This window comes from Passer montanus, unplaced genomic scaffold (assembly GCF_014805655.1).
Source record: "Passer montanus isolate IOZ18808 unplaced genomic scaffold, ASM1480565v1 scaffold166, whole genome shotgun sequence".
NCBI classification, from domain to species: domain Eukaryota; kingdom Metazoa; phylum Chordata; class Aves; order Passeriformes; family Passeridae; genus Passer; species Passer montanus.
The window spans coordinates 271,699-298,344 of NW_024363827.1; the positions used below are offsets into that span (position 1 = coordinate 271,699).

Below are 26,646 nucleotides of genomic sequence, written 5' to 3' on the forward strand. Positions count from 1 at the left end.
CTCCTCTGTGGCTGGGCGATGGGAAGGCAGGGCAGCGTGGCCACTGCTGTGTCCAGTGTCGGCCAGGAGGGTACCCTTCCATCCCCTCTGCCCCCAGAAGGTTCTAGGAACAGTCACTGCAGCTCCTGTCTGCAAGCTGGGAGCAGCAGGAATTGGGGGTTTTGTCCTGGTCTCCTGCACTTTCCAGCAGCACCTCTGGAGTGCTGCAGGACAGTCCAGTGGTGTTGTCCCCATCTGCTCCAGATGGAAGGATGAAGGAACAGAGCTTGTGTCCAGAGACATGGCCAGGGGCTGGAAAAGCCTCTGTTGCCCTTGGTGCCATTTGAGCTATTTTAATTTCAGCTAATTTTTTGTGTTGTCAGACTCAATATCATCAGCGTCACCCCCACGCCTCTGCAGCACGGCCACTGCTGCTGCCACCACTGTGGCCGTGGTGTCACTGCTGATAGCTCCAGTCTGATATGAGGGAGATTAATTTACTATGAAAATGACCCTCAGGAGACTTGTGCAGACACAGGATGAATCATATTTCAAAAATCGGATGTCTCATTGTTTCAGAAGTTCTAATTAACTTTTTTAGCCATCAAAAGTAGTGGTTGCAGGCAGATCATGTCTGCCCCATGCCTCCAATGGGATGGCTCAAGAAGCAAAAGCCCTCTTACCATTCTGTGGGAGGCAGGATGATTGCTGTGTTGTGCTGGGACCTGCTCAGCCAGGCTGTTTCCATCCTGTGCACTTTTATTGTGAAGGCAAAAGAATATGTCTTGGATAAACTTGGAGCTAAGACTTCTCATCTTTTTCTGGAAAACCTAACAATCAAATATTTCAAATAATCAAACAGAGACTCTGTTTGAGACCTGTGAGACTGGAGAACATAGAAATTAAACCAAACCTTCATTTTAAATCTGTAACTGTCTCAGTTTTATGATCAATAATCTGGTTTTGTTTTTCCTGAGGTTATTATAATTTTCCTCACTGTTTCTCCTGTTGTCACCTTTATCCAATATTCTATAAAATATGATAATACAAAACTCTCCAGACATGGAGGCTGTAATAAGACCCAGCAGAGAGTCCAGCTGGGGAATTTCTACTATCTAAGTGGTTTTGTCTTCTTATTTAGGCCCATTTGATATGCCCAAGCAGGTTCCTGCTGTAGGAAATGGTGTGTCTCAGCTGTGCAGTCCAGCTGGGACATGGCTGAGATGTGTTTGAGGGCAGTGAATCGCCTGCTCACACCTGGGAGGAGGAGGAGGAGGAAGAGGAGGAGGAGATACCTGCTCACACCTGGGAGGAGGAGGAGGGGGAAGGGGAGGAGGAGATGGCACAACCGCAGCATGAATTGAGTCTGGCATGCTGCTGGTGGTAGAACAAAAGAAAAGGCACAACTGCAGCATGAATTGAGTCTGGCATGCTGCTGGTGGTAGAACAAAAGAAAAGGAAAAGGTGTTTCCCTCTTTCTTGCCTGGCCTCCTGTCTGTGAGTGGTGCCTCCAGAGACCCTTCCTGGCCTATTTTCGGCCCAAGGTTTGAGTGCTCAGAGCACTTTGCAGCAGAACCCCAGGGTTTGCTCTGCCTGTCTCTGCAGGAAGCCACACCTTAATCACCTGTGTCCTTGGCCACTGCCACCCCCACATCACCCAGACATCAGTGACAGATTCTGAGCCAACCCCCAGAGCAGTGATAGACTGGGATAAACCCTGTTTGCCAGGAGTTACCCTCTCTTCTTCCAGGAAAAGGCAGGGTGAGCTCAGCTCATGGTTTGAGCTCCAGGCGTGCTCATAGGAGGCTGCTGGGAACTTTCCTGATGTGGATGGTAAGAGCTGAGGCTGGCTTGGGGAACCCTCCTGTTCTGAGGTGCTGAGTTTGTTGAGGTCAGGCAATAACTGAAGGCAGTCCAAACTTTCTGGTTTGAAGGTGCTAGCAGCACTTCCATTGGGAGGTCTCTGATGATAAATCCCCAGTCTGAGCAGCAGCCCTGGCATGGGGCCGTGCCAGCTGCTGTGCCCAGACTTTGTGGTTTGAAGGTGCTAGCAGCACTTCCTTCCATTGGGAGGTCTCTGATGAGAAATCCCCAGTCTGAGCAGCAGCCCTGGCATGGGGCTGTGCCAGCTGCTGTGCCCAGTGTCTGTGCTGCTGGTTCACTCAAGATGTGCAGTTAGAGGGAGCTCTGAGTGTGCTCCCCCAGGACAGCTCTCCTCACCCTGCTGCCATTCTGCTGCACAGCTGCAGCTCAGGCTTCCCACTCCTGCTCTTGCCCACAGCCCTGCCAAGCAGTGAGGTGATGCTGTGCCACTGCTGCCAGCTGTGCCACAGCCTTCCCTCTCCCTGCTGGGCTGGGACAGCACCGAGATTTCTGTTCCACTTCATATGTAAAAGCTCTGTCTTGAGCATTATGGTTGAAAGCTTCCTGATGGCTCTTGCTTGGAAGCTTGGCACCAGCTTCATTAAGTTGGAGAACAGACAATTCATCCATTAGGTTTCCTAGAGCAGCTTTCTGGTTTGCAAAGGAAAAAAAAAAAAAAGCCCAAAAAAAACCAACCCAAAAACCTACATCAACAAAAAAGCATTGGGTAGCATGTGTCAGAACCATCTGCACATGTAAAACATGGAAGGGAGGGGAAAACCGTTGTTAAAATGTAAATGCCAGAACTCCATAATTTGAATTCAGGAGATTTGAATGACCTAATTTCAGCAGTAACCATAAGATTCCCAATGTACCAGCCTGTGTGTGGAACGGACACCTCACCTGGCAGAGGGGAGCTCTGGCTGCACCTGGGGGCTGCCCCATGCTCAGTGCCTGGGCTGCTCCCAGCCTGCTGCTCCAGAGTGCAGGGGGGCTGTGGGCTGGCAGCCAGCTGCTCTCAGCCACCCTTGGCTGGGGTCACCCCGGCCAGTCAGCTTGCAGTGCATCCTCTCCCTCACCCTCTTCCCTGGAGTTTTATCTGGGTTTTTGTACCAGTGTGATAAGGAAAGGCAGAGTTTTTGTTGCTGACAGACATGATGTAAAAGGTGATGGGCTGCTAGAGGTGTGGCCAGGTGCTCACTGGGATTTTCCCATGGCTTACTTTTTTTGGAAATATATTTAACTCTTAGAAATGTTTTCATCAACTTCTGTTTAAGCTGAGCATCTGTCTAGTTTGAAAATCCATCTGAGAATTATGGGCAGTGATAGGCAAGGGTTTTACCCCAACACCCTCAAAAGCCAGGCTTTTCAATACAGCCATGATGGACAACAGCAGTGAGCTCCCAGGATTGTCCACCCCTGGCTGGAGGCTCAGCCATGACCCCCAGGCCAATCTGTGCACACTGTGTTTGGAGCTGGGGGAAGGCAGTGCTGCCAGGTGGGGAAGGAGAGCTGCCATCAGTCTAGGGCTGGGGAAGATTTCCCTCCTGGGCTGGAAAACATTGTTGGTGTTGCTGTCTGCTGGACGGAGAGGCTGCTGCAGAACGTCTCTGATCCTGGTGCCCTCTGTTTGAGTGTCTTACTGTCAGAAGAGCTGTGGCCCTGGGGCGTGTGGGACTCGGTGCTGTGCTGCCAGGGCAGTGCAGGTACGGGCAGCAAAGGTATTAATGAGCAAAGTAATCAGAGAGCAAGCAAATGAACACCCCAGCCATTTGTCACGAGCCAGCTCCATGGGCAGAGCGCTCTGCAGATCCCTCAGAGAGAAAAACAGCTCTGTGCCAGCTCGTGTGTAAGCGTAAGGAGACTCCAAGGCTCTGAGGTCTGGAGAGAGCTGCCCCGGGGCAGGAGGCTGTGGTGGGCTGCTGGGAGCAGGCAGCACACGGGGTGGGCTGTGAGGGGCACGGCAGAGCGCTGGGGCCAGAGCCCTGGCTGGCACTGCGGCGCTGAACCAACCTTGCTCCAAAATGCCTCTAAGGCCTGCTCAGACGGCGTGCTGCAGCAGCTCTCCAAGCTCCCAATTAGTGTCTGAGCACTGCCCGTGGCTCCTGGTGCTTTCTTACTGGACCTAGTACTGGGATTTTACTGCTTTTCCTTCAAAAAACTCTTTGGCTACTGCTCTCCAGCTGGCAGGTGGCAGCTGCAGCACCTGCGTGGCTGCTGCCTGTGCAGGGAGCGGCCGGGGGCTGTGGAGCCCCTGCAGCACTGCACGGGTGTGCAGCCTGGGGCTGCAGAGCCCCTGCAGCATGGCACAGGTGTGCAGCCTGGGGCTGCAGAGCCCCTGCAGCACGGCACAGGTGTGCAGCCTGGGGCTGTGGAGCCACCTGCAGCACTGCATGGGTGTGCAGCACTGCGCTGGGGAGGAACGATCCCTGGCACTGGTGGCACTGGGACACCGCTCCCAAAGCTCTGGGTCAAGGCTCCACACCCTGATGTCTCTCTCCAGCCATGACCCGTGACAGGGGCCCTTGTGGCTCTGCACAGCTCCTGCCAGGAGGGGACAGCCGGGGGTCGGGCTGTGCTCCAGGAACAGGGACAGGAGCAGAGGGAACGGCCCCAGGCTGGGCCAGGGCAGCTCAGGGTGGATTTTGGGAATATCCCTCCTGGAAAGGTTCTCCAGCCCTGGCACAGCTGCCCAGGGCAGTGCTGAGTCCCCATCCCTGGAGGGTTTAAAAGCCCTGTGGATGGCACTTGGGGATGTGGGTAGTGGTGGCCTTGGCAGTGCTGGGGGATGGTTGGACTTGGTGGTCTGATAGGGCTTTTCCAACCTAAAGGATTTTGTGATTCTCAGTCCTCCTGGAGAGGTTCTCCAGCCCTGGCACAGCTGGCCAGAACAGTGCTGAGTCCCCATCCCTGGAGGGTTTAAAAGCCCTGTGGATGGCACTTGGGCATGTGGGTAGTGGTGGCCTTGGCAGTGCTGGGGGATGGTTGGACTTGGTGGTCTGCTAGGGCTTTTCCAACATAAACAATTTTGTGATTCTCAGACGTTGTGAGGGGATGGGAATGTGCTGCTGTGTTTTGAATTGACAAGTCATGACAGCATGTTTATAGGTACCGTTGGGAGAAAAATCAACCACAAAGGGAACTCAGTTTTATTTGTCATTAATTTTGAATTGCTTCAACAGATGTTTGCTGGGAGCTGCTTTAACCTGCTTAATTTGTCTCTGTGTAAAGCAAAACAGATAGCCTCAATTAAGAGACTGATTAGCAAGTTCTTTAATGACTTTCAATAGTTTTAGTCATTATTGCTGATACAGAATCCTGAATCCTGAATCCTGGGAGCTGGGATTTAGTTATTGTGTAAAAGTAAAACACATTGTAATTGTATGTGTACAGGATTTTTTTTTTTTTTTTTTTTTGGTAGGGAATGGTGCCTTGGGGTGTTCACCATTAACAGGTTTAACTCTAATGAATGGCATCTCTGGCTGACTGCCAGCAGACACATCTCCAAGGCTGGCAGGGGTGACAGGCTGTCATCTCAAAGGTGCATATCCCAGGCCCCCACAGGCATTCCCTGCTCTCCTGTGTGCAGGTGCCAGGATCAGCTCCTCTGCTGGCAGCTTGTCTTGCACAGCTGCTGGAGTTTTCCCTGGTGCCATCCCATCTCGCTGCCCCACAGCACACACCAGCTGAAGGCTGCTCTCTGCTGCTGTCCCTGACACCAGGCTGAAGGGGCTGTTTTACCTGCCTGTTACCTGGCCGCCCCCGGCCTTGGAGCCATGGAGAGGTTTGCCTGGGAAGGGCTGGTCCAGCCCAACAGTGCACACTTCATCTAAGTGCTGCAGTGCCCAAAAACCAGTGAGGTGAAATGCTGGGTTGGTGCTGATTTCACCGGGGCAGCAGCTGCTGAGGAGAGAGACTGATTTAATCAGATGTGGAGCTGACGCTGTGCTGGCTCCTGCCTGCACTCCTTGGGCAGAGCTTCTCCCTGCACCTCCAGAGTGGGTTTGGAAGCCCTGATGACACGAGCTGGGACACAGTGCTGGGAGCACGGAGCTGCAGGCTCACAGTGATCCACTGCATCACCCAGGAAAGGCCAGGCTGGTGAATCCTCCCCTGTGTGCTGACAGCACAGAACACTTACAGCTCCCTTCTTGGCTCTCAGGTAGGAGCCGCGTCTATTTTTCCAGATTTATCAAAGTCAGTATCCCTTGACTTACTGAAATCCATTACTTCTCCCGGCACATCTGGCTTCTCAAGCATCCTGTGGCCATTGGCAGTGCCACACCAGTGCTGGTGGCACTGACTGGGCACGTCCGTGGGGCTCCTTCACTGAGCCTGGATGCTGAAGGACCTGTTGTGTCTCACAGCCCTGCCATGTCTGGGACTGTCCTTTGGTTTATGTCAAACACAAACACTCCAAGTTTCCTATTCAGTGGGAATGCAGCTTGCACTCTGAGGGCAGCCAAATTTTTTTTAAAATAAATAATTGTTTTGAGGGCCACCATTCAAAAACAAACAGACAAACATATTGAGAAATTACATGCTGAAATAGTTGCAAGCTGGCTACACAAAACAGCCAATCATTTCTGGAAATCTTGACCAGCAATATTTTGTCCCCGTTTGGCTCCACTCAGCTTACACATCTTAATGCCATGTCCTGGAGCCAATGTGTGCTTTGATCACTGAGAATTAAGTCAATAAATGAATGTAGAGAACTCAGCCAAGGGCAAAAATCAGTCTCTACAGCACTGTGAAAAGGTGTTATTTATTTATTTCTATTGTCACTCAGAGAGTGCTGCCACAGTCACATTGAAAGTTATAAGCCATTTGTGGCTGAAAATTGCATTTTAGGCAGATGAGGCCAGTTTTTCCGGTAAAAAGAGAAAAATAAAGCAAACAGAGGAAAGAAGGTCTGGGAGAAGGAGCCACAGGAAAGCAGTAAATTCCCAAAGAGCAGGGCAAAGTGCTCTGTCCAAATCATCTCACTGAAGGTCCATGGTGAGCAGCAGTTTAGCCCTGGTGAGAGGAGGCGCTCGGTCTGCAGGTGGGGCTGTGAGACGAGGCCCTGGTGATCTCAGTGTGCAGTTACAAATTCAGTTTGGTGATCTGTTCTCAAGCTTTTCTGCCTGGGAAGCTCGGGAGGAAGGTTGTGCTGTGGCAAGGGGAGGGTCTTTGGCAGAGGCTCGTGGTGGCCCCGCTCTGGGTGGCCCAAGCTGCAGTGTCCAGCACCACCAGCAGCCTCTGCAGTGGCAATGCAAACAGGAGTGACAATGATCCTTCCCAGGTGCCACTAAACTGTGCCACTGCCTTCAGAGCAGCATGGGAGCAGGCAAGTTTTAATCCAGGAAATGTTTATAGCCAAACCTTGTTTCATTTTCATTTTAATATGTGAAGCTCTCTGCTGGTGTGCAAAACTCCTTGAGTTGTTGCAGATGTGCAATGTGGATATAATAATCTCTGGAAATGTGTTTTGTGTAAGTGATTATTTTCAAGGGTAAAAGAAGAAAACAAACTTCCAGTTCTGGTTGGGATTTTGGTTTCACCAGTCGAAGCTCTTTTTCTTCTAGGACATCATAAACAATCTGCTCAACTGTGGAAGGACCTGTCAAGAGATATCTGTGAAGACGTGAGGTAACGAGTGGAACAGCACACAGGCGCTGTCCCTCAGGCTGAGCTCGTTAAAAGGCACCACTGACATACATGCTACAGGTTTTTAATGGAGTTTTATTTGTGATTGTTACATCAACACCTACCACGCTTACAGCGGAAGAGAGACCCAGAAGAATTGATTTCTTCTGCAGGTGGTTTTGAGTCTCTCTGTTTTGAGCAGCTAACACTTTGAGTTTTTTTCTCTCTGTGTCTCAGTCAGGCCATTGCTCTTCCTTCTGCACATTGAGTCCCTCCCTAAGGCCAGCACTCATGACAAGGACTGTGCATCAAGGGTGTGGGCAAGGGCTCTGCTGGTCTGGAGCCACAGGTTCCCTCAGTTTTTAAAGACAGTGTTACAGGGAGGGTGAAAGTTATTTTTTTCAGCAGGGCAATGGGATGACAAGGCAGTAAAAGTGGTGACCGAGACCTGACAGTAATCATGGTGTACCATGTACCTGGAATAACCTGATCCGAACATTCCCCAGCTGCTGGTTCTAAGGGAAGGCTGCAGGTCAGAAACACACTTCAAACCCTGCAGCTCTGCAGGGGCACAGCCCTGAGCCCTGGCCAGCTCTTCACACCAGAGGGAGGGCACCTTCCCCTGGGGGTGCTGGTGTGGACTGACACAAGCCCCACCTCTGAGTGGCATGGCAGCTTGGAGGAGTCAGCACCAGGCTGAGCGGGACAGGTGACATCGGAAAGCAGGAAGAGACACAGGCATAGCTGGTCATTAGCTTTAAAATGTCCTAAAAAAGCCTCCATTTTTTCATTCGAGGATTATTTCTAACAACGGAATGGCAGCTGATGGTTTTGCTTGGATTTGCTCTGGCAGGGGCCCTCATGAGGACAGGCTGGCGATGGGGAGCCCTCCCACCAGGCGTGTGTGTGCAAGGCTGGAGCCAGAGAGCCGGGGCAGGGCTGTGCCCCTGGCAGGGCACGGCAAGGGGGCCGTGCCAGCCCTGGGGTCACAGCCCTCGTGTCCCTCCGTGCAGCCCGGGCACTGGGAATGGCTGCCAGGGTCTCTGCAGCCCCACCCGGGAAGGAGCCACGTCTGGAACGGGGTGCAGCTGGGGAGGGCTGCAACTCCACACTATTTTTGCTGTTTATCTGGTCAGTGCCAGTCTGTTGTGTGGGCAGATTGTGCTTGTCTCAAGGTATTTGGAGTGGATAATCTGATCAGTGCCAGTCCGTTCTTGGCTTCTCTGTCCACCTGCTGACTCCCTTGTGTCACCCTTCTGGTGCTTCATCCATCTGTCAAGAATTTACTTACAAAATGCATTAAAATAAATCACTGGGATTTTATGTGCACAGGGATCCTGTTTCCAGCATCTCAAACCCCCAAAAATACTCGTGTCTGTAGTAACAGTGTTGTGAAGTCCTGCACTAGTGATTTACAGGAATGCCATGATGCCTGGGGAGCAGCCTTTTGACATTCAGATTTGGTGGTTTTCAGGGCTCATTTTATACCTTCTTGTTGAGTAATACAGGTTTTCAGTGCATGTGCTGGGCACTGTTATCAAAGAAATATATTCAGGTGCAGAGCACAGCAACAGCGTCCATAGAATTATTGCCTGACTGAAGAAGTTCATAGCTGAGACCTGGGGCTACAGAAATCCTACAGATTCAGGCATTTATCACTTTCTGGGCTGTTGATTTGTCATGGGGAAGAACAGAGTGACCCTTCGAGGAGGGAGCTGACTGACCCAGGGATTAAGATCTTTGAATGTTATGTCCAGATAGTGAGCAATGTGATACAAAAGGATTCTAATGCGTTCAGCACAGCCAAACACAGCAAGACCTGAACAAACCCCAAGGACACCAGGACAGCCAACCTAAAATACAGGTCAATGGTTTCAGATTTGGTGTAAGTTCTTTTTGCCTAATTAATCTATATCTGTCTGTATGTAAATGAGAGGGAGAGGCAGAAAGCTGACTGCTGCTGAAAGGTCCCTGAGGCTGAAAGAAAACACCTCCAGCTTGTGGCTAATTATTTTTTTCCTCTGGAAGATAAGCAAACATGGAGTTTATTTGACCTGTGCACCTTGTACCAGACTCTCTTTCCAAATACTGCTCTTTAAAACAGCAATTAAAATATTAGAGACAGGGAAGAGAATGCTGCTGGCAGCAGGAAGGAGACGAGCATGGCCTGAAATCCCAGCTGCTGCATTGAGGTGGTCAGGGCCTGTGGCTGTGCCCCTGCAAGACGTGGGCTGAGTTTCCAGCCTTGCTGATCCTGCCCAGGTCTATGACATCTGCTGTTTCCCCACTGAGAGCCCAAGCCTGGGAGTGTGTAGCTGAAGGAGACTCATCAGTGCAGCACGAGGTTCCGTGTCCCATTCTCCAGGGCAGCCAGGCACGGCCCAAGCTGGGACCCAGGGCTGTGACTGCCTCTGTCTCACTCACTGCTCTCCATCCCTCCCCAAGGTGAGCTGTAATCCTCAGGGAGCTGTCAGGATATCTGATTTATGCAAGAATCTGTAATAAACTGGCAACAGTTATTTCTGTAGCTAATGGGAATGTAAATTTTCAGATAACATATGTTAGTAATGATAAGCAAAACCTCTGATAAGAACACCCCCCACCAGAGAAGGAAACTCTGCTGTGCCAGCTGCAGTGCTGCTGCCCCTTGCTGTCAGGAGCTTCCCTGAAGGATGAATCTGTGGTGTAGAAGTGGCTACTGAGAGTGAAAGTGTCTGTCTTGACAGAGACCTTGTTCCTCCCAAGCAGGTGAGTTGGTTGTGCCTGTGTGTGGTGTCTCCATTTAGCCTGGAATGAGGCAGAAAAGGGCCTTTCTGATTTACATTCTGATTTACCTTTCTGATTTACATTCTGATTTACTTTTCTGATATACATTCTGTTGCATCTCTGGGAAATAAATCTGAAGATGCAATGCCCAGGCGGCGCTCACGGCGATGACGGTGAGAGCTGTGGCACACAGCTGCTCCCACCAGTGACTGACTGGGGCCCAGGGGCTCCAGATGGGGCTTTGATCATCTATGGATGGCTCCGAAATGCACCGATTTGCTCCCTCCATCCTAAAGGCTTCATAACAAATTCATGGTCTCAAGTCTTCAGAGTGAGGTTAAGATGTGACTGACTGCTGCTGAGCAAATGGCTTTGCTTTGTGGTGTTTCTATTAGGCTTGAAAGCAAGTATCACTGCCTGGCCTAACAGGAGGTTTATATTTCATGTAATGGAGGTATGTGCATTTGTAATGCACTGGTGGAATTTGTCATAGGAGCATCCAGACCTCTCGAACACGCACTAAATTTAACTTTAAAGCAATGCTAATTCGGGGGGAAAAAACCAGTATGCATCATCTGTCGTCAATCTGATAGTCTGTGATATGTGTAACCAATTGTTCTTATTTACATTAATTTGCATTGTGAAAAGCAATTTTACAGTTTCAGTCAGACTTAATAGGCAATTTGCAGCTCGCTGCCTAATGGCGCAGTTACTTAAGCCTGCCCCGGGGTGCTTTCGAGACCTGAGAGGAGACTAAACCTTTTAAATGTTCAATTGAACAGCTTAAAAAGTCAGGAAGTCCTCAGCTGTTAGCTCTGGCTCCTGCCTGCCTTGTCATATTTGACATTGTTGCTTCAGATGCCCTCTGATTCGGGTATGTTCTGCCCTAGCCAGCCGAAGCGCTGATCTGATGCTGCAGAACATCGTGGTACCAGTGGCTCCCAGCCTGCAGGGACACTGTGCTCGGGGCAGGGCAAGGTAAGAGTGTCCCCCAAACCCCGTGCTGTGGCATTTGTGGGTCACTGGATCTGCTACCTGTGTTTAATGACTGAATTTGCACCGAGGCGTCTCACCTCAGTGACCCATTTCTGCATTTACAGACACATGAACCGCCCTGGGTAGGTGTGATAAAAGCAAATTCTACAAGATGATTGAATGAAAACCCTTAATTTGCAGCAATTTTTCTTCAGGTTGGATGTTTATGGGCAAATTGTAAAATAAGCTACAACTGGGTAAGCAGCAGAGGCTGTTGTGATTTCAGCACCCTCCAGCACTGCCTAAGAAGGGTCTCTGCCCCATCCAGGAGATTGTCTTTGTTCTAAGAGTTGGTTTCCTTGCTGCAGAGGTGCTTTGGGAAAGCTGTGAGCAGGTCCTGTGGGGAAGGGCTCTGTCCCTGTGCAGTACAGATGAGGGGGGAAGTAACAAATACCTTCTCAAAAGCTGGAGCACCACTGAAGTCCTTACTCTGGAAACGAGTGGAGGTCACAGGAAGTCTGAAGTTACATATTGTATGAAGAATGCAATGAACACGAGACTGAAGCAGGCCACTGGTGGTGGCCACTGGTCATGACCATGGTTTTTCTCTGGCTTTGTACATGGTGGGTGATGTGAAATCACAGAATCCTCACTGTTGGAAAAGACCTTCGAGGTCATCCAGTCCAGCTGTAACCCACCACCACCATAGTCACCCCTAAACCATACCCACAAATGCCTCTTGGCAGCTCCAACAAGAGCGAGTTTTGTGAGAATTGCACAAGAGCTGGGCTGTTTGGTCATGCCTCTACTAATGGCTGATGGAGAGCTGGGATTGTCACACACCCCTGTGACACCACTGGTGTGTTTGAGGTCACTGTGACTCAATGACTGTGCCAGTGCTGTGGTGGGACAGGGACCCTCTGCCACACTCAGCAGTGCTTGCTCCCAGCGTGCTTCCAGACGTTGAGGTATTGATTTTGTACCCATGCTGATGTCACATGAAGATATGCCCCAGTGAACTAATTCAGTACCCCCACCTGCTTCTTTAGGAGCTTGCTTTATCCCTGCAAGGGGGTTTTACTTCCAAAGATGTTGCAATTCACTTCACAGCAGAGTACCAGAGAGATTCCAGAGCAGTGCTACAGCTCTGTGCTCCTGGGCATATCTGGTGTTTGCAGCATTGTTCGGAGGAGCATGGAGAGATAGGCAGGGGAAGTTCCTGATCAAATCATTCCCTGTCCTCACTCACACAGTCCCTTATCTACAATTAGCTCAAAGGGTTTGAGGCTGTGAATATCCCTGCCACTTTAGTGAAAAATACCTAAAGTAGAATTATGCTTTTATAACATTTTTCAACTAGATCTGGCTAGTTTGAGGCCATCTGAGCTTTGTGATGCATGGAGGTGGTGTAGGTAGCCGAGACAATCTGGCACTGTCTATATTTGTACTTCAGGATAGCAGAGATCCAACCAATTTTCAGTTTTAAACTTTTTTTTTTTTATGATGACCTTGCTGTTTTCTTATGGATACCTAATTAAAAAGCATGAAAGTTCAGAAGCCAAAGTGTGAGAGGTTGAAACCAGCTCATTTAAATGAGAGGTTTGGGACATACTCACAGCACTAGCCTGAATCTTTATTGCCTTTTGGAGGTTCACTTGTAACGCAGCTGATATTTTTAGCTTTTTGTGGGAAATAGTGACAATTGCATCTGCACATGGTGAGACCTGTGTTCCGTGGCTGAAAGCAGTGTTAGCCCTGGGGCAGGAAGATGGAAGAAGGCTGGAGCTCCTCTTCTTCCACCCAGGCTCAGACAGCCTTGGCCAAGGTCTGCCATGCCCCAGTGATGATTCACTGCAGCCCATGACTCTCACAGGTGACTTTGCTGCTGTCCTCTGACACCAGCTCCTCTGGCAATCCTGCTGCAGTGTTTGCCACAAAACCCACCAGGAATAATATTTTTTTCCACCTGCTCAGGATTGTTTCTCTGCACTGACCAAGAAGGCCCTACCTAGAGAAAAAGGCTGTCACCTGAGATTGCCATCCACTGCTGAGGTTTGGGTTGCTGCTCCCCACTCTGGGGTGTTCACTCACTGTCCCAGTGGTGCTGGAAGCAGTTGCTGCTGTTGGCCACACGTTTTAGAAGCAGGATCTGGCGAAGCTGCCACCCAGCCTGTGTTCTGCTGCTTGGACACCCGGCCCTCTGCATGGCTCTGGAAGGCAGATGGGTCTTATGTTCTGGAGTCTGTAGTCTCTAAAATGCAGAGGCAGCATTTAAGAAAAAACCCAAAATAATGCAGGGTTTAGATACACTTGTACTCTTTTTACCTTTCAATCAAGGACTGACAGGGACAATTTCTAGTTTGCAGCACAGTGCAGACACAAAGCTGTTGGCTAACCTTTCATACACAGCAGCCTGCAGATACAGGATGGCACGTTATGGGCTCATACTCCTGTTCCTGTGAAGATGACTTGCTGCATCGTAGCCTTCTGGTAAAGGACACTGGGCTTTTCATCTTTCTTTGATTTTTGAAGACGAGTTTCATCAGCTGAGCTGCAAACCCTCTGGTTCATGCTGAACACTGAGTACATTTCTTAAAGCGTAGAGGAATGCTCAGGGAAGCCATTAGTCTATTAATCACTTGGGTGTATAATGACCTTCATGCCTGTCTCTTGCAGGGTTGGCCATGGCTGCCTGCACGGTGACACCAGGGAGTGTTTGTCCCCAGCCGGGTGAGAAGCAGACACGTGCTCTCCGGAGGTGGGCACAGAGGAACAGCACCCACAGAGAATGGGACTGGTGTGCAGAGCCACCAAAACACAGAACTGGATCAGCAGAGCCACCAAAGCACAGAACTGGATCAGCAGTGAGGTGCTGTGGAAGAGGGCATGGTGCCAGCAGTGCCCAGCAGGCTGGTGCTGGCACAGCGAGCCCCAGTGCCACGTGTGTCCCTCCCTGCAGGGCCAGGGCCATGGGATGAGCCAGCACGGAGAGCTCTGCACCAGCCAGAGGAGGTGACATTGTTCTTTAAGGCACTGAGACACACAGAGAGGGGTCTGGCACTTCGATGTACTGAAATTAATCTTGTGCAGATTCACAGTGGTACCCTGGGCACACACAGGTCCAGGCAGGGGCACTGGGGGCAGGAGGGGACAGGCAATACCTGTGTGTACTAAAATCAGCATGGCATCGAGCACAGGGTCACTCAGACAAGGCTGGCTGTGGCCAGATCACTTGCTTCTGTCTTGAGGAGGAATGCATGGAGGTGCTGCTGTAATACAGCCTGTGTGAGCTGTGTAGTGGTAGAAAAACACTGGTGAATTCATCCTGAGTGGTTCTGATACACTGAGAATCCTGGTCCCACTGTGATTTACTTTTCTTTCCCATACATGGAGCTGCATCCTCCCCAGATAACTCCAGTGTCTACTCTGAAGGTTCTTTGTTTTCCTCTTTGTTTCCTCCCTGCTAGACACTGAAACAGAGAGATGCCTCCATCAGCTCTCTTGGCAAGGCTCCTTGCCTGTTCTCGGAACACCCACACCCGAGCAGCTTGTCTGTGGGTTTTCAGTGAACTGCTGGGGAAGCTGCTTTGTGACAAAAGTATGATTAATGATTGCTTTTGCATGTTTCTTATAAATGAGATGCTCTGTCACCAAATAAATACACAAATAAATGGGCTGGGTGTAAAAGAACATGTTTTTCACCAAAAATGACATCCTTAGTTGTAAATTTTAACAGATGTCATGAAACCAAAGATATTATAATCTATTACAAAACCCCTTTGAATTCTATTTTAATTAACTGGCAAAGCCATCAGAACTCTTGGAGAGAAAATGATATGTGCATGTATCTCAGGAATCTCTTGAATGTGATCAGGAGGATGTGATTGGCATGGCTGGAAGATGAAGTGCCGGGGAATAGAAGTCGAGAGCAGGCGCTGCTGTCACAAAGCATAGCTGATACTTAGCAAAGGAACTCTGGCATGGAAAGCAACTGAGAAAAAATTGGTGCCTTAGAACCCCTTTGTTCTCCAGCAGCAACAGGGGAAGGCGCTGCGGCTGAGCCAGCACTCGGAGCCCCTCTGCAGCCAGGCTGGGTTAAGCAGCTCAGTTAACCTGCAGTTTAGGTCAAAAGGAACAACACGAAAATTTAGAGTTTGACCAGTGCTATGAACAGGGTGTAAGGGTTGGCTCATGCAAATGAGGAGGAGTTATTAAGTGTGGTGGGAAGAAGTTGTGATAAAGTTTATTGTTCTTTTGACACGGAGTTTTGTTGTCCCAGTTTGGTTTTGAGCCCTTTTCTGAGCGGGGACACTGCTGGGAGGCTGGGCAGGGTGACAGCTCACCTGCACCAGGTGTGAGAGGGGCTCCACCAATGAGGGGCACGGAGGGACTGACTGACGGGCCTTGGGAGGGGCCAGAGCTGCTTATGCAGATGAGGCCACGCCCACAGGAGGAGCTAGTGTACATATATGGGCAAAGCCACCAGCTGTGGGTGGTGCCAGAGGCCATATAAGGACTGGCCATGAATTTTAATGCCACTGTTGCAACCTTGGGCCTATAAAATGCGGAGATGCCATGTTGTGCACTGAGCCTCTTGTGGGCAGGAGCCCTGCCGAGCTGCCAGCACCGTCTCCCTTTTGCTTTGTGTTTTTAATTGGTTCTTTGTACAATTTTTATTACTCCTTCCTGCCTGGGGTCTGAGTTGTTCCTAGCATCAGTGAGAAATGATTGTGACTTTGTTCCAGCAGGGCTGGAAGGAAGCAAGCGCCACGGCTGTGGCATCAGCCAGGAGGCTCTGCCGTCCTTTGGAGTCCGATCCTCACGCGTTCAGCCTGGGCCTGGGGGAGCCCCACACCGTTCCTGCCGCTGGGAAATGCCCGGAGAGCCTGTCCCTGCTGCCAGGCAGGGCTGCCAGCCCCTGTGCCACGGTGGGAGCCGGGCAGGGCCCAGCACCGCGCGCCGCCTGGGCTTCCCCGGCCTCCGTTTGCAGCGCGTGTGCCACTTGCTGTCCCCGTCTAAATCGGGTATTCTGAACGATGTCTTCAGTACATTTTACTTCTAATGTGTCCCCCTTGTGTTAGAAAATACGCTTTTTAGAGATGATCGCATCTTCTGAATGACTGTGTCAGCTGCTTAGCTGGGAAGTGAAGTGCCTAGAAAAATGGGATCCTGCAGCCTTCCAGGGAAAGGGTGGGAAGTCCCTTCCTCCTGCTCTGAGGCCACTCTCAAAAAGATGCCCAGGTTTTAGCCCTGTGTTTATCTCAACAACAGTTATTCCAGAGCTTCCCAAGCTTTTGGTACTTACAATAAATATTTCTAATGCAACTCTAGAGCACCCAAAGTAAACACGTCAAGCTTGGCAGACAGCTTGTATAAACCTGCTCTGTTCAATCATAAGGTCAAACTGAATAAATTTCCACCTTCTTCAAAGAAAATTGTGAGTGAATGTTGAGGCTGAAGGGATTTTAACTTCCTTGACAGGGAAGCTTTAGTTACATCAAGGAACAATGAGCAGTTGAAAGATGCAATTTTGGTTATAAAAGGACTGCAGCAAGTACATATTGAAAGACAAAATAATTCTTGCTATTCACCACACCATAATATTTAAATACATACGGCATTTATATAGTAAGGCTTATTTCTAGAGTCAGCTGCTGGCTCTGAAATTTAGTCCCCACACAGCCTGTCAGATCCTTGAGTTTCCCAGGAAGGGAAGAGCTGTGCAGGAACCTGTGTTCTCTGGCAGAGCTGTCACCCTCTTCTAGAGCCATAGGTGGTAGTAGATGGAGCTCTGGGGATGGGGAGGTCACTGCAGGGTGTTTAGAGAGCAAAGGACTATTTTGTGTCTGTTTAGAGACTTTTCTCTATTTATTGGTGTGTGTTTTTCAGCAGCTGGGTAATGGGCCTCAGAAAAAAAGTGTTGTTTAAGGAAAATAGCAGTGGTTTGGGGGGAAATAACTGAATCAAAATTTCTGGGAAGCCATGGCTGTTCCTTAGGCATTGAAATGTATCTGCTGCTAAGAGCAAAGCAATTTTTTCTAATTCCAAAATCCCAGTTCGCAAGATGCTAAATCATCCTCAGGCTTAACACAACAGTCTCTTGGCAACTGCAGATGCTTATCTTGAAAGATTTGCTTTAACAACAGATTGAATTCTCAGAAAAGAGGCCAAACATAAAGATGTTAGAAATCAAAGCGAAAATCCAAAAGGATTTTGAGGCTTGATTTGGTTAGGCATCAAAATGTTTGGATATTTATTTGAAACTTATTCAAGCTGCTTAAATCTAAAACGGGGTAATAGGCTCTATCCCCGCTCGGTGATGGGAGTCTTGGCACATACAGTTCCAAATTGCATTGACCTTTTGGGCTGCCAAATTCTATTGCATTTTCATGTCTAATTTACTGTCCAACCCAGCCCCAAGGTCTCCAGCTTTACTGCTTTTCTAGGTTTCCATTTCCTGTCCAATATGTGCTTTTCCCCCTTGCCTCATAGGTTTCATTTTCCCCTCATTAAGTCCCATATTATTACTCAGAAGTTTAGAGAGTGATACAGGAAATCAGACTGTCTATCCCTTTTGTTATTCTTTCTTCTGTCATTTGCCAGGCTCAGATGCTTCAGAAGACACAGGCATACACAGAAATGGATAATCATGGAGACCTTTATCCACAGGAAAAACTCTTAGTGTGTTTCTGTGCAAGATATTGCAGAGGGGTTTGTATCCTCTTCCACAAAACCCAGCGGAAATAAGTGTTTCACTTTGGCACCGATCTACATATTCATGTTTTTCTGCATCCTGTTAAATATTTGCTCTCAGCAACATCCACTGGCAATGAGTTCTACAGGTTTGTTCTGGAGGTTTTTTGAGTGTCTGTGTCCACAGAGTGTTTCCTCTGATGATACTGGTATCACCTATCTTCTTTGCTGGTTTGCCAATTTCCCAAAGAGGTGTCACTTGTGATTGTCATTAACGTGGTGTCACTTCCTTTGAGTGCCAGGAGGCTGCTGTGCAAGGTGAGCTACAGTGCCCATCCTCCCGTGAACTTTAAAGTGCATTTGTACAAAGGATGTTTTAAAACACATTTTAAAGTATATAGTAGAGGATGGGGAGCTCGGGTGACTCCTTACCAAGGCAGCAAGGTGTGGGATGGGGGTCCCATGTGCTGCTGACCCCTTGCCCCCAGCACGGGTGCCTGTGGGGGCTGTGGGTGCTGTGGGTGCTGTGACAGGCTGTGGGTGCTGTGGGTGCTGTGGGTTCCTGTGGGCTCTGGGGTCAGTCCTGCTGGCTGTGCAGTGGGATGGACTGGACCCAGGTGAGAGCTGGGAGCCCTGCTCCAGGCTGGGGCTTTGGTGCCTGAGTCAGACCCGAGGCTGGGCTTACCTGGGACTTTGCCTCTTCCCTTTATTTATTTCCTTGTTTCAGCCCTTGAGTCTTCTGGGCTGCTGGGACCTTTGCAGATGTTCCCAGCAGCACTTCCTGGCTCGCACTCACTTTCCTTCTCTGTCTTGGGTGCTTTTGATCCATGCACGGGATTTACTGGTTTAATTAATCTAATCTCTGCAGTATCATCCTGCTAACTGAAATAATTCCTGACAATGTTTTGTTGATCCCTGTGACTGCCGAATGTCAGCAAAGTGATGTGACAGCATATGGCAGAATTTCTTATCTGTGATGGCTCAGTTTAGCATTTTAGAGGTTTTTTTTCAAGTCCTTTTCCTTTTAATCAGAGTTGTCTACTTGCTAAGAGATTAGGCTGGTTTTGTGTGTTTCCTCTTTGATAAAACTATGGGATTTAATGTTCTGTGAAATCCCGTTGTGTTCCCACAGACTTTTGCAGGAGCAAACTTCACACACAAATCACTGGGTGTTACTGCAGTGAAAGGCAGTGGTGGGGTGCACACGCTTGAAGTATTAAGAGTTGTTTATTTTTAAATGCTTGCAGAAAGGAAAATGCTCTTTAATTCAGTACCTGTCTGGATCCATCCAGGACTGCTGCCAGCAATGGCAATGCCATGACTTCAGCCCCTCAGGAGTGACATTGCCTCAGCAGTGCCCCATCCCCAGTGAGGTGGGAGCTCTGGTGATGATCCATGGATGTGCTGAGGAGTTTGGATCCCAGTGCCTGGTATTTACAGGGTGCTCCACTTGGACAGGAGCTAGTCCTGTAAAGTTTGATGTCCAAGCCACAAGGGTGCTCACACAGCCCACCCTGGCTATGAACCCGTGGCTCCAGTCAGTTTTGCTGGAAGCAGGGTCAGGCCCAGACCCCGCAGAGGACACAGTGTCACAGCCATCGGTGCTGCCCAGCACTGCAGCACACAGCAGCACCAGTCTGCAGCTCTGCATCTAATCCACCCATCAGCTAAAGTGGATTTGATTCTGAGAAGTCTTATGGACCCCAATAAAGATCAGTAATCATTAAAATTAACCACATGCTGATTTAATCAACATATAGCTTTGTTAATTACCAGCTCTTTCTTCATGTCCATCTGTTTTAAAGATTTTAGTGAACCTGCAGCAGATGTTCATGTAAATATAATAAGCTGGTTGCCACGTAAATATACAATTTTCAGGAGTATTTGTGTATCAGGCACCCAATTTATTTGTGCCGTTGTCAGGATCACATCTTCAGGGGCTTAAATGCAGAACTGATGACTTTGTTATAATCCACACTGAGGCAGTGTCTGCTGCTGGGCCAATCCCCTGCCTGGCCTTGCTCCACACCCCACTCCATGGCTGGGCCCTGCATTCCAGCATTCCAGCGCTGCCCTGGGAACTGCCACCCAAGAATGAAATCAGACCTGTGTATCCATGCTCCCTTCAGGGGTATGGGCAGCAATTTCTGCTCTGGAGGTGAGCATGCTCTGTGGGATTACTTCATGGGTCCTGCCTCTGAGCATGGTGGGTGCAGCCAGCATTCCAGAGTGGATCTCCATCTCCATTCCATTCCATCCCATCCTATCCTATTCCCTGTGCACAACCAACATTCCAGAGTGGCTCTCCATCCCATTATCCCATCCCATCCCATTATCCCAGTATCCCATCATCCCATCCCACCATCCCATTCCCTGTGCATCCCATTCCCATTCCCATTCCCATTCCCCTTGCTGCAGTGGGGTGCAGGGCTCCCAGCAGGCTCTGGTGGGGCCGGGGGCAGTTGCCAGCCCACCCTGGAGCTCAGGTGTGCCCAGGGTTTGTGCTTCCATCCCCATAACCACCTTTCTCCAGGTCCCTCTCCGTGGCAGGGATGTGCCTTTGTGAGGCGAGGTGCAGAGGCTGATCCCGTGCTGCTGGAGAGTGTTTTGGTGCTGCTCGGGCACAGAGGGAAACCTCGGTGTCACTTCCCAGGGTCTGCAGAAAGCTGAGTCTGGAGTCACTGCTCCTTCACACCTGCACTTGGCAACAGCTCTGATCTCTGAGTTCTGCTCTCAGTTTTTAGCTTCTAAGGGAAGGGAGCACAAAATTCAGACTCCTGTGAGTGGCTGGCATGTCACCAGGGCTGAAGCTGTAGCTACAAACCACATACGAGGGAGGGGAGAAGAGCAGCAAGGTGGGCACAAACCTGACACCTCAGCAGGGGTAAATCCATTTCAGCAACAAAAAAGGGATTTGAAGATGAGAGAAAATACTCAGCAATGCAAGTGGGAGTTCATCTAAACCAAGACCATGAATTTTTTTATACAAAGCCACATTTCTACATATTTGTGTAATATTTGCTAGTATTTCCACAGTTTAATTCTGAAAACATGGCCTTTACTGAACACAAAAAATCCTGGAGAAGCTTTTAGTTCCCACCATAATTGCATCTTACTATGTCAAATCTTTAAATTTCAGATGACAGTGTAAATTAATAGCAAGAATAAAATCTTATAATTGAAACTGAAATGAAACTAAATCTTACAGCTGGGACAGTGGCTCGGACTTCAGCCTGAGCGCCTAAGGAATCACTGTGTGCTTTTTAATTCTTCAATTCTTTTCCATAAATGTTTTGACATGCTCAGAAATTTATCTTCATGATTAAGGCTGCTGATCATCACAGACGGATGAGTCCAAAGTCAAAATCTTTACTTACCACTTACCGAGGAATAAATTTCCAGATGAAACTCTACAGTAAGGACCAACTGCTCCTGTTAGTCAGTCACACAAGGCGATGCTTTGCTTCTCACCGTGGTGCAGCCCACGCCTGGCCTGGGGTGCTCAGGCTGAAAGTCTTCAATTTTTAAAATCAAGTAAGGTACTTAATACCTCTTATATTCCTATAACATATAGTCACTCCTATGGCATACATTCTCCTGCCTAGAAGCCCTGGTATCTGTTCATTTCTAAAGAGAATATTTGTATTTTAGACCATATGCATTGATATTTAATAGATTCAGGACCTTCCCTTCTGCATCTGTTTCTCATTCTTTCAGATGTTGCCTTTCCCTTGTGCGCATCATTAGAAGATGGCCTTAAACACAAATAGAGGAGGAGCACCTTGAATTTGTGGATCGGGAGAAGGGGATTGTGGATCGGGAGAAGAGGGTTGTGGATCGGGAGAAGGGGATTGTGGATCGGGGGCAGAGGGTTGTGGATCGGGAGAAAGGGGATTGTGGATTGGGAGAAGAGGGTTGTTGGTCGGGAGAAGAGGGCTGTGGATCGGGAGCAGAGGATTGTGGATCGGGAGAAGAGGACTGTGGATCGGGAGGAGAGGACTGTGGATCGGGAGCAGAGGCTGTCGCGGGTGTGAGGGTGTGTTCGTGCCGGGGGCTGCAGTGGGCAGGGGCCTGTTGGTCGAGAGAAGAGGGTTGTGGATCGGGGGAAGAGGGTTGTGGATCGGGAGCAGAGGGTTGTGGATCGGGAGCAGAGGCTGTCGCGGGTGCGAGGGTGTGTTCGTGCTGGGGGCTGCAGTGGGCAGGGGCTGCCCGGGGCAGAGCAGCCAGCGCCAGCCTGGGCTCGGGGTTCTGGGGGTTCCGCCCTGCTCCCCTTCGGTGCTCCTTGCAAGCACTGCGTTGTGATTTACTGGGATCACGCTAAGCCTCTTGCCTTTGGAGAGGAATTAAAGTCACTGCGGAACATAATAGAGGAAAGATCCATTAGCGTTTCCTTCTTTATAATTCATATCTCTACAATATACTTTAATTTCCTCTAAGCTGCTTGGGTGCCTGCAAAGCTGAGGAGTTCCGAGCTTCCCACGCTGTTTATTGCGGAGGTGGGAATCCTTCCCAGGAATGGTCCCTGCGAGCCCTGGGGTCCCTCCTGGAGCAGCCGTGCCCTTGTAGGGCAGGATTGTCTCTGTGCTGCTGCTGAGCCTGGGAGAACACAGGGTATTTGTGTTTATTCATGCTGCAAATCAGCGCTAATTTCCTGAAGAACCAAATTTATTGGCTTTATTCCTTCATTTGAATAATTACTGCCAATAAATATCTCAATAAGCTGCCACTTACAAAGTCATTTTCATAAAAATTAACGTCCAGCTACTCTGCGGTGATAAACCTCCACGCACAGTGTGTGAAGGCACTGAAATGTTTAGTTACTTTTCCTGATCGAACTGTTTGTTATTTTTGCTCTTGGCTGTTTTTGCATTTTACAAGGTTTAGTTATTTTCCGTTCTTAAATGTTGGGTTATTTTTCGGTTGTTTTACTTTTGGAAGTGTTTGTTCTACGGAAAGCAGCACCGGACTCTTCTGTTAGTTTAACAAACGTATCAGGGGAGGGTTCTAATCGCCACAGAATTGCTTTTCAATTGCCCCGGAGAAAGCCCGTTCCTTTGTTTTGTCTTGGGAAAGATCCTTATCTCTCGGTGCTCCCAGGAAGGAATTTCCATATCAAGAGGCTGTTAGAGGCGCTCCTAGACTTAGAGGTCATCCCAGAAGTCCCAGATAAAAAAGGGCATTAGGTGGTGTGGCACCATCACAACTCAAATCTATTCTATTTTATCGTGTTGGTTTATTTTATTTTTCAGAAAAAGGTGGCTGCGAACTGGAGGAGAGGAGCATGGGTTTAGTGTAGCTTCTCTCCGGGTTTCTGCTTTCTCCAAGCCCCTCCTGTTTGCACACCCCTCTCCTCTGTCTCTTCCCTCTCTGCTCAGCAGCACTTTCCTGACCGGGAGCTTTGCCTGCTTTCCCTGTCCATCTGTCTGTCTGTGGTGCAGATGTGCATCCCCCTGTCCGAGCCCCCGGCTGGGACAGGGAAACAGCCGTGGGTTTCAAATGCAAATACAAATGTGGTTTCCAAAGGAAATTGCTATTTCCATCAGCTGGCACAAGAGATGAATCTGGACAGGACAGCAAGGAACACATTCCAGTATTTGCTCTGGGAAGCAGCAGCTTGCCAGGCCCAGCGATGAGCCAGGGCCGTGGTCACCGTTTGAATTAAAATAACTGGTGAGCACAGCCAAACCCAGCACTTGGAGCCTGGAATATGCAGGGAATTCCCAGTATGAAGCACAGGGAATTACTGTAACCCAGACTGCAGTAACTGTGTTAAAAGAAGCTGGTGACTGTACACAGAAATATCTTATCTCACATGCAACTGAGATTAGAAACTGTAAATGTGATGTAAAATTAAAATGAAGGATCTTCCAGTTGTACACATCATGAACTGGTCCAGTGTCAGCTCCATCCTACCACCCTTGGGAAAACGCTGCTTTTCAGCTCTGCAGAAAGCTCCTTTGGACCTAAGGGGTCACCAGCACCCCTGGGAAGCCCCACTGCTGCTGGGAAATTGCCTCTGGCTGGGGAAAGACCTCATCTCCCTGTGTGCGGATTTAGGCCAGGGCTGTAGAACACTCAGCTTTGGCAAACAGTGCAGCAACTCTTGCGCTGCAGCAGCTGAGCTGAGGTTGAGGCTGTGTTAAATCTTGACATTTTAGGGGAGTAGAATAAATAAAAACTTGCTCACTGTTTCAGCACAGGCTGAGCAGAGCCAGCCAGCTCCCGAAGCCCAGGAATCTGACTACAGGGGAAGCTGTTACGGGCAAGTCAGCTGGGAAATAAACCTAAAAGTCAAGCTAAGCAGCAAAATATTGGATCTGTTTGAAAACGAGCCCACTGTGGCAGTCTGTTTCTGCACGAGGAGGTTGATTATAACTGACATCACGGGACCTCACAGCCACAAAAGCTCCAGCTTCAAGGGAGTTTCCATCCTGGTGGCACTGAACTGTGTCAGCACCGTGTCCCGGTCAGCGAGCACCAGGTGAGAGCTCTCCTCATCCCCTGCAGATGGACCTGGGCACTGAGATGTGGTGTTGTGGTCTCCTCTCCTCTCCTCTCCTCTCCTCTCCTCCTCAGCAGTGCTGAAAGAGGGATTTGCTTACTTGAGTGTGTTTTAGCTCATTACAGAAATAAAGGACTGCATGAAAAAAAGATTACATGCTATGGAATCCCAGCAGAATTCCTGATAAAGTCTGTTTGCATTAGATTTTTCTTTTTTTCTCACATCTTTAGATTGTGACAGATGCACATAACAAAGAAAATGGAGGATCATGTACTGCATCTCTCTCTGCTTATATTTTAATAAGGTTTTGAATGTCATTAAGCCCAAACCTCTCAGTTATTGAGCTGCAGTAGAGGCTGCGATCAGCTGCTTTTGAAATCATAAATCTGCAAAGTACAGCTGGGGAAGCAGCATTTGAAATGGGAAAATACAGTGCCTGTAGGACTAATTATGCTTTTGCAAACTTTATCAAAGTGCTGCTGCTTATTCACAGTTAGCAGCACGAGGAGGGGGTAATGAATGGCAGCAGCTCTGACTCGTGCACACAAACACCCATTTTCCAGGGAAAGGGACAACTGGGGGCTTGTGGTGCATTTTGGCTGTTCAATCTCTCTGCCAGGACAATGGCGAATTGGAGACATGGAAGGTTGAAGGATGCTGGAATCCTGCTCCCCAAATTCCCCTCTCTGGTTCCTGTGGGGCAGGCTGAGGTTTGGCTCCTTGCACAGAGTTACTGATAGCCCTGCAAACGGGATGCTGCTGCCACAGGAATGAGAATCCAAAATGCATATTTCCTAAGTTGCATGTTATTCAGCTCTTCTAGGGAAAGCCCCTTCAAACATATTCCTTTGACCCGTGCAAGGTTTTCCTCAGGTGTGAGAAGTGTGGTGCTTCTCTCAGCAGGTTCCTGCAGGAAGGTAAAATACTGGAATTATTCCAACTGCTGAGTCAAGGCAGAACAGCACGAGGAGAATGTCATGGATCAGCACAGCAGTCCCGTGGAAGAACACCTACATTTGGAGCTATTTTTCTTGCCTAATAAATGTGAAGATGTAAAAAAGTGCTTTTCTGTTTCCTTGTCTGTGTCTGATCTCAGTCAGTGCAATCAGCCAGCAGTGGGGGTCCTATTTGAATAGGAATAATCTGGGATTTATTGATGCTCTTGTGATTTATTTAGGTTTTTTGTGGCTGAGGTTTCTCTTTTTGCCTTCTCGATCCCACCTTTTCCTTTTTACATTGAGAAGTTTTTCCACAGGTAAGCCACCCTGGGGTGTGTCCTGCCCAGGCAGTTCCTAGACACCAGGATTATTGCCAAACCCTGTGTGAGCTTGCCTTCTCAATTCCACCTTTTCCTTTTTACATTGAGACAGTTTTTCCACAGGTAAACCACCCTGGGGTGTGTCCTGCCCAGGCAGTTCCTAGACACCAGGATTATTGCCAAACCCTGTGTGAGGCTGCCCCCAGCCCCATGGAGAGCCCTCGGGGGGCTGTGGGTGCTCAGGGACCCCAGGTGTGGGGTCACCCCGGGCCAAGACAGCTCTTCCTCTTGGCCGGGCAGGAATCACCATTCCAGCCCCGGTGGGACTTGGAATGCCCTCCCTGGGTCCCTCCCTGCCCTGCCCCAGCTGGGCCCTGTGCCAAGGCTGCTCCCACAAACGGTGTCCAGAGCTCTGAGACAAAGAAAACAGGATTTTGTTCATACACTCACCAGCGTTGTGATTTGACACGACTCAGACGGAGGTCACAAGCTGTGCCCAGCTAAAGTGAGAAAATTGTGCTGGCAAATGCTTTAAAAAGCTTAAAACTATTAAATTAGAGACAGAAGATCCTCAAGAGAGGATGGTAATATCTTTATTATTTCCTCGCTTAACTGTTTTGTCACCTCATGCACAGACATGGTTGCAAATTAACTCTCACACTTTTCAAGGCTATGGAAGCTTCTTGAATTAGAAACATCTTTCATCATGAACAGTTTTCATACCAGGCTACTTCAGCTGGTGTTATGTGTCAGCCTGAAAAGGAGCCCCCCAGTAAGAGGCAGGGATGCCTGGGCAGCAGGCTTGGGCTCTGTGCTGCCCACTGGTGCCTGTGCCCAGCCCAGAGCACGGGCTGCTCCTGCAGGAGGGGTTTCAGGAGGCTGAGCTGATAGAGCCGTGGTATTCCAATTAATTTATCACCATGGCCCTGCTCTGCCCCCAGCACTGCCTCCTGAGAGCAGGCTGTGCCAGGAGGTGAGGCAG

At 49.2% G+C, this 26,646-nt stretch overlaps 2 long non-coding RNA genes across 2 annotated transcripts; both read left to right on the forward strand.

The window, feature by feature from the left end:
- The first annotated feature begins 9,453 nt into the window (after positions 1-9,453).
- Positions 9,454-19,240, forward strand: LOC120499678. Its single transcript, XR_005626939.1, has 3 exons — positions 9,454-9,915; positions 15,960-16,235; positions 17,815-19,240. It is a non-coding gene; the product is annotated as an uncharacterized LOC120499678 (long non-coding RNA).
- A 2,854-nt stretch (positions 19,241-22,094) lies between these two features.
- Positions 22,095-25,474, forward strand: LOC120499677. Its single transcript, XR_005626938.1, has 2 exons — positions 22,095-24,385; positions 25,310-25,474. It is a non-coding gene; the product is annotated as an uncharacterized LOC120499677 (long non-coding RNA).
- The last annotated feature ends 1,172 nt before the right edge of the window (positions 25,475-26,646 follow it).